The sequence below is a fragment of the Triticum aestivum genome, chromosome 7A (assembly GCF_018294505.1).
Source record: "Triticum aestivum cultivar Chinese Spring chromosome 7A, IWGSC CS RefSeq v2.1, whole genome shotgun sequence".
Classification (NCBI taxonomy): domain Eukaryota; kingdom Viridiplantae; phylum Streptophyta; class Magnoliopsida; order Poales; family Poaceae; genus Triticum; species Triticum aestivum.
The window spans coordinates 444253044-444264262 of NC_057812.1; positions in this window are offsets into that span (position 1 = coordinate 444253044).

Consider the following 11219-nt stretch of genomic DNA (forward strand, 5'->3'; position numbering starts at 1 on the left):
CAACCAATCTCATTAATAAGGAGCCCCAAAAAGAGGATTAAACCCACACATGATGTGGAGAAGAAAAAGAAAAGACGGAGAAGCAAAGGTAAAAAGGCATCCCTCTAAAATGATGTTGCTCCTACTACTCATTGTGATGATAATAGTTGCTATAATATTTGTGCCATCCATACTATTAATGATGGGAGTGATTATGTTTATGATATGAAAAGGCCCAAGCTTGGGGATGCTATGTTAGATGAAAATGACATGTTTGAGAATTTATTTGCTGCAATTAATGTTTGTCCCAAGCTTGGGGATGCTATGTTTTATGAAGATGATATTTTTAACCTCCCAAGTTTTGATATGCAAATTTATTATGATGATAGCATGCCTCCTATTTATGATGATTATATTGATGAAAATGGGTTTGGAAGAGTGTCAACTTTAGGAAGTAATGACCCCACTATTTTGGAGGGTGTTGAATCTTATTGTGACAATTATGAAAGTGGATTTGGAGAGGTCATGACTTTATTTAGTAATGATTCCACTATCTTGGAAGAGGTTTCAATCGATTATGATGAGAACAAAGTTGCTACTTATGATAATTATTGTGATGATACTTATGCTATAAAAAGTAGTGATGATTATATTTATAAAACTTGTCATGATTATGATTACCCTTTTTCTGAACATTACTCTTTTAATGTGGAAACCATTTATAGTATTCGAGTTTCTTATGATACTCCCACTGAGGGAGTCTTGGATTAGGGGGTGTCCGGACAGCCAGACTATATCCTTTGGCCGAACTGTTGGACTGTGAAGATTGAAGACTCTGTCCCGTGTCCGGAAGGGGCTTTCCTTGGCGTGGAAGGCAAGCTTGGCGATACGGATATGTAGATCTCCTACCATTGTAACCGACTCTATGTAACCCTAACCCCATCCGGTGTCTATATAAACCGGAGGGTTTTAGTCCGTAGAACAACATAGACAACAATAATCATACCATAGGCTAGCTTCTAGGGTTTAGCCTCCTCGATCTCGTGGTAGATCTACTCTTGTACTACCCATATCATCAATATTAATCAAGCAGGACGTAGGGTTTTACCTCCATCGAGAGGGCTCGAACCTGGGTAAAACTTCGTGTCCCTCGCCTCCTGTTACCATCCGGCCTAGACGCACAGTTCGGGACCCCTACCCGAGATCCACCGGTTTTGACACCGACATTGGTGCTTTCATTGAGAGTTCCTCTGTGTCGTTGCCATCAGGAAGGATGCCTCGCCCCGTCTTTAAAGACGGCACCGTTGCTAAGGGAGCTTTGGCTGTCGGCCAAACCCTCCGGCTAGGTGGTTTTCTTATGACCGCCTGTTCGGCTTCTGCGCCGATGATGACCTCTCGAGCCATCGAAAACAATCTTCATGTCAGCTCGGAACTCGCCGAGCAGTTAGATCCACTGGAGCTCTCCTCCATAAAGGAGCTGTTGGATCGCTTCGCCGCCCTGGGAGTCGCCACGGATTACGACCAGATTGGGTCTAAACCCGATCTGAGAGAGATTAACTCTCCCCAAGTCACCCATCACATTGTCGTGGTAGGGGGACAATGCGGCGACCTTTCATCTATCTTAAAGACTCGCTATGTCCCGATTCCCGATCCCTCCAAGCCGGATACCCGCGGAGGGGAGGATATCACTCAAGACCTGAATTTAGAGTCAGGCGACGGGCTGGATTCATTGGACAACATCCAGGAATCCAAATTTTTGAGTTCGGAAATTCCTCGGCCTCTGAGCCTTAGATGGGGTGAGGCTTCAGATTTAATTCCACCCACCCACCCCAACATAAGCGAACTATCCAAAATCAGGCAAGAACCCGATGCAACAGTACATCATTACTGGGCCAGATTCCTCCTGGTTAAGAACAGGCTAAGGGACTGCCGCGAGGAAGACGCAATCTCAACCTTCTGCAATAATTGCACGGACAAGGGAATACTCAATGCCATAATTCACCGTGATATTACACGCTTCGCTGACTTGGCGTCCATTGTACGAAAATACTGTGCGATGGAAAGCGCCTGGAAAATGGAAAAAAAATTTTGGGACAATCCGGCCTTGAATACAAACCGAGTCCGAAATAAAAGGGTGCATCATCACCAGTCACCCGGGTCAAGCACTAAAAAGCAAAAACCCTCTACAGGGCATGGAATCGTACTAGAAGGATGGCTTAATGGACCCTGTAAAATTCACAGTACAGAGGACGCCACACCAACTCACAGCCTTAGAGCATGTTGGATACTCCGGCAAGTGGCCAAAATTGGCGAAAATCTCCTAATTCCGGAGGCCACAGAAAGCCACCCCAGAGACACCAATACGGTATTAACAGTCTTCGAGACTTTCGCATCAAATAATATGCGAAAAAGGACACTCCACAGCCTTGCGAAGTCTACCAAGTAGCAACAATAAACCCATGGAGTGACACGGCTATTACCTTTAACGCCAGTGATGAACCTAAATCCCGAACAGCCCGAGCACCAGCCGCATTGGTCCTCAGTCCAATAGTGGATGGCTTTCGTCTTACCAAGGTACTCATGGACGGCGGCAGCGGATTGAACCTCATTTATGAGGAGACCCTTCAAAAAATGGAAATAGACTGGAACCGCATTGAGCGAAGCAGCACAACCTTTAGAGGAATAATCCCCAGTCGGGAAGCGCGCTGTACAGGAAAAATCACACTAGATGTGGTGTTCGGCACGCTAGATAATTACAGGTCTGAAGAGGTCATGTTCCAGGTGGCTCCATTCAGCAGTGGTTATCACCCTCTGGTAGGGAGGGAAGCGTTTACAGTCTTCCAAGCAATACCCCATTACGGATACATAAAGCTCAAGATGCCCGGGCCTAACGGGATCATCACTCTCGCTAGTGATCCGGACATAGCACTCCGCGCGAAAACAAGACAGCCGCACTGGCCCTCGAGGCACTATCCAAAGCCCTAGCGGCTGAGGAGCTAACTGCGTTGCGCTCTACGTTGAATAGGGATGATGTGGTACTCGACAAAAGATCCAAGTCCACTTCCTTTAAACCGGCGGACGGAATAGTCAAATTCCAAGTCCATCCAACGGACCCCAATAAAACAGCTTCCATCGGGGCACAGTTAAACCCTGATGTCGACGCCGCATTGCGAGAGTTCCTACGAGAGAACTGGGACATTTTCGCCTGGCACCCTTCAGACATGCCAGGAATCCCACGCAGGCTGGCCGAGCACAGCTTAAATATCCAAGCAGGATTCAAACCTGTCAAACAGGCTCTTCGGCGTTTTTCCAAACCTAAGAGACAGGCCATGGGAGAGGAGCTAGCAAAGCTATTGGAGGCCGGATTCATCAGAGATATAAAACATCCAGACTGGCTAGCCAACCTGGTGATGGTACCGAAGAAGGACAAATCCTGGCGCCTGTGTGTTGATTTTAAAGACCTTAACAAGGCTTGTCCAAAGGATCCCTTCCCCCTCCCCCGCATCAATCAAATTATCGACACTACTGCAGGACACGATTCGTTGTGTTTCCTCAACGCATATTTTGGTTACCATCAAATTAAGATGGCAAAACCAGACCAAGCCGCAACGACATTTATCACACCATACGGGCCATTCTGCTTCAACACAATGCCCTTCGGGCTCAAAAACGCCGGTGCAACATATCAGCGCATGCTTCAGACATGTCTGGCAAGCCAGATCGGCAAAACAGTGGAGGCATATGTAGATGATGTGGTCGTCAAAACAAGACATGTTGAATCTCTAGTAGACGACTTGAGGCTCACATTTGATAACCTCTGAACATACGACATCAAGCTCAACCCAGAAAAATGAGTTTTCGGCGTTCCAGCCGGAAAGCTCTTGGGCTTCATAGTATCCGGTAGAGGAATTGAAGCAAATCCAGCCAAGATCCAAGCTCTGTCGCAACGGGATATCCCAAAGGACCTCAAACAAATACAAAAGTTAACCGGATGTGTGGCGGCTCTAAGCCGTTTTATCTCCCGCTTGGGAGAAAAGGCCCTACCCCTTTACCGCCTCCTTCGGTGCACCAAACACTTCAAACGGACGGATGCAGCCACGGCCGGACTCAACGAAATAAAAGCCATACTGGCAACAAACCCAGTCCTGGCCGCGCCAAACATTGGCGAACCAATGCTATTATACATTGCAGCAACACATCAGGTTGTAAGCGCAGTACTCGTCGTCGAACGAGAAGCGGACGGACACAAATTTCCCCTTCAAAAGCCGGTCTACTACGTGTCCACTGTCCTCACTCCCTGCAAATCACGGTACCCGCATTATCAAAAGATTGCGTACGCGGTATTCATGGCATCCCGGAACTACGACACTACTTTCAAGAGTGTTCAATAACAGTAGCCTCGGAAGTACCACTTCACGATATTATAAACAACCGTGATGCAACAGGCCGGATTGCAAAATGGGCCATTGAGCTCCTCCTGTTCGACATAACTTATAAGCCTCGATGAGCCATCAAATCACAAGTCTTGGCCGACTTCGTCGCCGAATGGACGGAGGCCGAACTCCCTAAAGAATACGACACATATTCAAATTGGATCATGCATTTCGACGGCTCCAAGATGTTGGCCGGACTGGGGGCTGGCGTCGTTTTGACGTCCCCCACAGGAGACACAGTTCAATACATACTACAGATTATGTACACGGACTCCAACAATGCAGCTGAATATGAGGCCCTTTTACATGGTCTCCGGATGGCAGTATCCATGGGCATCCAACGCCTAGAGGTACGCGGGGACTCGAACCTCGCAATATCCCAAATAAATGGAGACTTCGATGCCAAGGATCCAAAAATGGCAGCTTACCGCAACGCCATCCTAAAAATGTCAGCTCGGTTCGAGGGGCTCGAATTTCACCATATTGCCCGGGAAAATAATCAGGCGGCAGATGTCCTGGCACGCATTGGTGCAAAGCGCGATGTAGTCTCCCCCAACATCTTCTTGGAAAGGCTGTTCAAGCCATCCGTATTATGGGAAGGGGAGCCGAACAATAATAGCCCGGACCCAACCGCACTGCCCGACACTGAACATTCTGACACAATCGGAGGCTCTGCCAATGAAATAACACCTTCAGCCCACGTAATAATGGCCGTCATCACCTCGTGGACAGAACCATTCCTCGCCTACCTTACTAGGCAGGAACTCCCTGAGGACCAAAATGAGGCACGCTGCATAGTGCGGCGATCTAAATCCTACAGAGTCCACGAGGGAGAGCTTTGTAAGAAAATCACTACCGGAGTCCTTCAAAGGTGCATCTCCGAAGAGGAGGGGCGGAACCTCCTGGCTGAAATTCATGCCGGACTCGGCGGTCATCACGCTGCAGCCCGGTCCCTTGTAAGCAAGGCCTTCCGTACAGGCTTTTATTGGCCGACAGCCCGGGCAGACGCTCAGGACTTAGTCCAACGATGCACCGGTTGCCAGCTCTTTGCAAACCAAAGCCATATGCCACCCACCGCCCTCCAAACTATCCCCATTACTTGGCCCTTCATGGTCCGGGGGCTTGACATGGTTGGACCCCTTAAAGGCGGAACCCACAAGCAAAAATACCTACTGGTCATGGTGGATAAGTTCACCAAATGGATAGAAGCCAAGCCTGTTAAGACGGCCGAATCCGGACCGGTGATAGACTTTATATCCGGGGTTGTACACCGTTATGGCGTCCCCCACAACATCATCACTGATAACGGCACAAACTTCACAGCCGACGAGGTAAAACTCTGGTGTAAAAACATGGGCATCAAGCTCGATTATGCTTCCGTCTATCACCCACAAACTAACGGCCAGGTCAAACATGCATATGGTCTTATCATGAGCGGCATCAAACCCAGATTAGTGCGGTCCCTCAAGGAATCTAACACGCACTGGGTAGAGGAGCTCGACTCCGTACTATGGGGGCTGCGGACCACGCCGAATCGCACTACCGGATACACACCATTCTTTATGGTGTACGGCGCAGAGGCAATTTTGCCTTGCGACATAATTCATGACTCACCTCGAGTGTGCATGTACGAAGAAAGAGAAGCCGAACTCGATCGGCAGGACAGCTTGGACGCATTGGAGGAGGAGCGTGATGTGGCAAAAGCCCGTTCCGCATTCTATCAACAGCAGGCTCGAAGATACCAAAGCAGAGAAGTACGTGCCAAAAATTACAACGTTGGCGAATTAGTTCTACGATTACCGGACAAGAAAAAGGACAAACTCAAGCCCAAGTGGGAGGGTCCCTTCATAATGGACCAAGTCCTAACTGGTGGAGCGTACCGCCTGCGGGATGCATCGGATAACCGACTCGAGCCAAACCCATGGAACGCAGCACGTCTCCGAAGATTCTATGCCTAGCACCGGACTTTGTGTTCGTCTCCTTCCTCTGTCCATTTTTTATATATCTTCTGTCTTACATTTCTCTTCCTCTCTCTCTCTCTCTCTCTCTCTCTCTCTCTCTCTCTCTCTCTCTCTCTTTATAGCCTCTAAAGGCTCATAAAGTGACGCGCTATCCACGCTCATTAAACCTAGGGGCTTCTTTAAACAGAAGCTTATTCATGCGGGCTTCATGCCCAACACATGTGTCACACTTCCGCATGTACCTTTTATTCACCATTATATGCATCGATATGACTTAAGTTTTGGCCAAGCTGGGTTGCCTGGCTCCTGTGCTTACCCCTACGTTCCCGATTGTTTGGCTAGGTGGTAAAGGGAGCACCTCTGCGATTGTTACTGCCGGGTCAGTCGGACGTGTACCTCAGACTAGGTGAAGCCGAAAGCTAGCGTTCTTAAGGGAATATTCGGTCGGTGAACTAAAGATGATCTTTTTTTATTTTTATCTATACGCCCCAGATGTTTTTCCTGCGTTTCTTTTCGCAGCATGGACATGCACCTTAGGGTATGACTCCTAGGGAAAGGAACCCCTAAGGAACTATTCTCCCTGGAAGATGTTTCTTACTAACCATGTAATATAACATACCTAGTCGGGCACTTGTCTGTTCATGCCCTAATGACCCCTACGCCTGGTCTCCATGCATTCCCCGGTTCCTACATAACCGCATGGGAATTCGGACACACTCCGGACCGTCAGGTCCCGAGGCTGAAGCGAAAAGGTCGGCCATGACAAATGATCTACAATCTGGCTAGAAGGCATTATAAATGTCAATTAAATTACATAGTCATTTTGACTGGTTGTATTCCTCTTCAATACCATCTAACAGGCTGTCTAATTTACAGTCCTGCTGGGAATACTTTGCGGCCAACTCTACTTGGCCGTATACTAAGCTTACATGGATCTTCCCGTAGGGCCCTACAGGACCGACCTCGGCCATGTGGTTGGAGTCAGCCTTTGCGTACCGCGTCTTCACCATGGCCCAGGCCTCCCTAGAACCTTGACGGCAGGCTGATATCTTCCACAATCAGAAGCGCCGCCGTGCTCCCTTTAGCTTCTCCGCAAGCTCTCCAAGACCTTCGGGCATGGAGACGGATGGCCACAGGGCCTGGGCGACGCCTTGCATCGCCTGCCGAACTCGATCGAGTAGTTGCAAGAGCTCGGGAAGAAGGTCACCCGTAGAACTGGGCATCTCCTCTGCAGGACGACCTATTAGCACACCTACAGACATTGCTCTGTTAGTCGACTTCCCCGCCGAACTTTCTTTCAAAAGGTTCATTCAAGCACTTACTAAATATGCCTCGCCGAAGCCGCTGATTCTCCTTCACGGAGTCTGATAGCTGGGCACAAACATCTTTCAGCTCGACGCCCGGCTTGGTGTTGGCATCTTGGAGATCGTTCTTCTCCCGCCTCACCTTTGTCAGCACCTTCTCACCAGCCTTTAGCTGGCGTAGGAGGTGTTGCCTTTCCGGATTCAATCCGGCGCCATCTGCAATTTCATTTGTCAGATTTGCACCAAAGCCGTGCTTCGCAAAATACTTATCTTTCGAAGTGTATATTACCAGAGGGGGTCTCCTTGGGCTCCCCTGCCGCGGCTAGTGCGGCCTCAAGTTGGGCTTTGCACTCTTCCAGCTCCTTGGACAGTAGGGAATTCTTTTCCGTAAGAACCTGCATCACAAATGATCCTTAAATCAGTTATTCTAACTATTTCAAGTCTCGGGGGCTACTGGTATATACATATAATTACCAGAATTTTCTTACCCGTATGTCTTTTACATACTGCTCCGTGGCTCTGGCTAGACCATTTTGAGCGGCACGGAGATGCGCATCTCCCGAGTTGAAGGCATCTAACGCCCCTTGGGAGAAACAAGCGTCGCGAAGAATTGTCCGGCGACGCCGGTGGTTCATGGAACTCTCCACCTCAGAGTTGGTGGCAGACAACCCGTCCACATCCTCCGTCGGAGGAGCGTCTGGCGCGCGCCTTGCGTTCGCCTCCGCCTCCTGACCAGGCTTTGGAGCCTGGCTGGTGGAGGCGCGATTGGCAGCCTCTCCGGATGTAGTCCAGCGAGGTCTCTTTGTCCTGAAAAGAGCGCGAGCGTCAATATGCCTCTAAGGTATAACACCTCGGATAAGGGGGCGCGCCATACCTTCACGCTGACACCTCGGTCCGGACTGCACTTCTTTTCTGCCCGCGGGGCCCTATGGCCCCTCGTTGGCTTGTCGCCGCAGGTTCGGCCTTCCGCCTTAAATACCTCCCCTGCAAAGTTCGGTTCCAATCAGGAAACTGAACACGAGTGGGCGGACACCTATTCGGGGTACTGGGACTTTGATCTCAGGTACTTGGGGGGTCAGGATTAGCCCTGGGTAATCGGCCGTAATGGCCACCAAGGCGTTGTCCTTGCTCAATTGATGGAACACTCCATCAATCATCTCCACAGATGTGTCCGGATCCTCTTGGGATGCCGGGTCGAGGGACCGTCCTGGGTCCTCGGGTTGTGGAGGAGGGCTGCTTATTTCCTTAACAGCCCGGCGCAGTTCCTGCGTTGAAGTCGTCAGACTGAATATTTAACAATGGGAATACAAAACGGATGGACAAGTAAATACGGCCGCTTACCCAGCTTGGGGGATTGTGCATGGAGAATCCACCCTGAGGGTTGACGCGGAGAAATTCCTCCTCTTCTCCCTTATACAAAGTGGACACGATCTTTAGTAGAGCAGCAGCTGAATCTGGCCCCTTATGGCCGTAGCGGGTGGCGTCGTCCTCCCCGTTGAAGTCCCACATGGGGTGGCTTCTATACTGAAGCGGCTGCACCCCCCGCATAATGCATTCGGCCATAACCCCGATCATGGTTAGTCCGGAATGGGCTAACAATCTTATTCGGCCCATCAGGTAAATGATGTCCCTGTCACCTCCCCTTTGAGGGCTCTGTGGGTGCCAGCTTAGGCGCTTCTTTAAGGGAGCACTGTTGAATTCAGGGAGGCCGATCCGGACAGGATCCGACAGCGGGACGTGTTCTATATAAAACCACTCCGAGGGCCAGTCTTCGGACGCCTTCTTTGGGGTTCCGGACAGATATCTGGTCCCGGCGATGCGCCACACTTCGGCTCTGCCCACTTGATACATTGACCCCTTCTTGGAACGGGGCACGAGGCAAAATAGCTCCTTCCATAGTCCTAAATGAGCTTCGACACCCAAGAACAGCTCGCAGAGGGCTACAAAGCCCGCGATATGCAGTACTGAGGCAGGCGTGAGATTATGTAGCTGGAGGCCGTAGAACTCCAGCAACCCCCGGAGAAATGGATGGATTGGAAATCCGAGCCCTCTTATTAAGTAAGGGACGAGGCACACCCGCTCTCCTTTGGAGGGATTAGGGGCATTCTCTGCTTGCTCTCCGCCGTTGTAGATGGCAAGACCGGCTCGAACCGGGACCATATAGGCCGGGGGGAGAAATCCCTTGGTCTGGAGTATCACTAGCTCTCTATACGGGATGGAACATCTCTCCCAATATCCAGGCTTAGGGCTAGAAGGGCGAGGGGAGGAGTTGCGACAGCTGGCCATTGTGGAATGGACCTTTGTCGGATGCGCTCTGATGAACACTCGCAGAGGGGAGAGGGTGTGGATTGGATCTAAATCCTCGTCCCCTTAAATAGGGCAGCTCATTTACGTGGCTAGGGGTGTGAATGTAAAAACACTTAGAATTTTCATATTCGTTTGACACGTGGGGAGCGGCCATTATTGGGCATAGAAGCCAAGGAGTGCAACATCTACAAGAAACCGGACTTTATTCAAACAGGTACACGGAATTTGGAGGAGAACCCGCCTTGCAATGCTGAAGACAATCTACGCACCGGACTCATCGTCATTGAAGCCTGGTTCTGGGGCTACTGAGGGAGTCCTGGATTAGGGGGTGTCCGGACAGCCAGACTATATGCTTTGGCCGGACTGTTGGACTGTGAAGATACAAGATTGAAGACTCTGTCCCGTGTCCGGAAGGGACTTTCCTTGGCGTGGAAGGCAAGCTTGGTGATACAGATATGTAGATCTCCTACCATTGTAACCGACTCTATGTAACCCTAACCCCATCCGGTGTCTATATAAACTGGAGGGTTTTAGTCCGTAGAACAACATAGACAACAATAATCATACCATAGGCTAGCTTCTAGGGTTTAGCCTCCTCGATCTCGTGGTAGATCTACTCTTGTACTACCCATATCATCAACATTAATCAAGCAGGACGTAGGGTTTTACCTCCATCGAGAGGGCCCAAACCTGGGCAAAACTTCGTGTCCCTCGCCTCCTGTTACCATTCGGCCTAGACGCACAGTTCGGGACCCCCTACCCGAGATCCGCCGGTTTTAACACCGACACCCACTATCCCGAATGAGAACAATTTTGCTTATGTGGAGAGTAATAAAATTTCTATGCTTGTGCATCATGAAAAGAATGCTTTATGTGATGGTTATATTGTTGAATTCATTCATGATGCTACTGAAAATTATTATGATGGAGGAATATATGCTTGTAGGAGTTGCAATAATATCAAGTTTCCTCCCTATGTGCTTAAAGTTTTAAAGTTATGCTTGTTTTGCCTCCCTATGCTAGTTGATTCTTGTTTGCATATATTTTTTCTCACGAAATCCCTATGCATAGGAAGTGGGTTAGACTTAAATGTGCTAGTTATATTCTTCATGATGCTCTCTTTATGTTTCAATTATTATCTTTTATGTGAGCATCATTGAAATCATCATGCCTAGCTAGGGGCGTTAAACAATAGCGCTTTTTGGGAGGCAACCCAATTTTATTTTTGTTCCTCG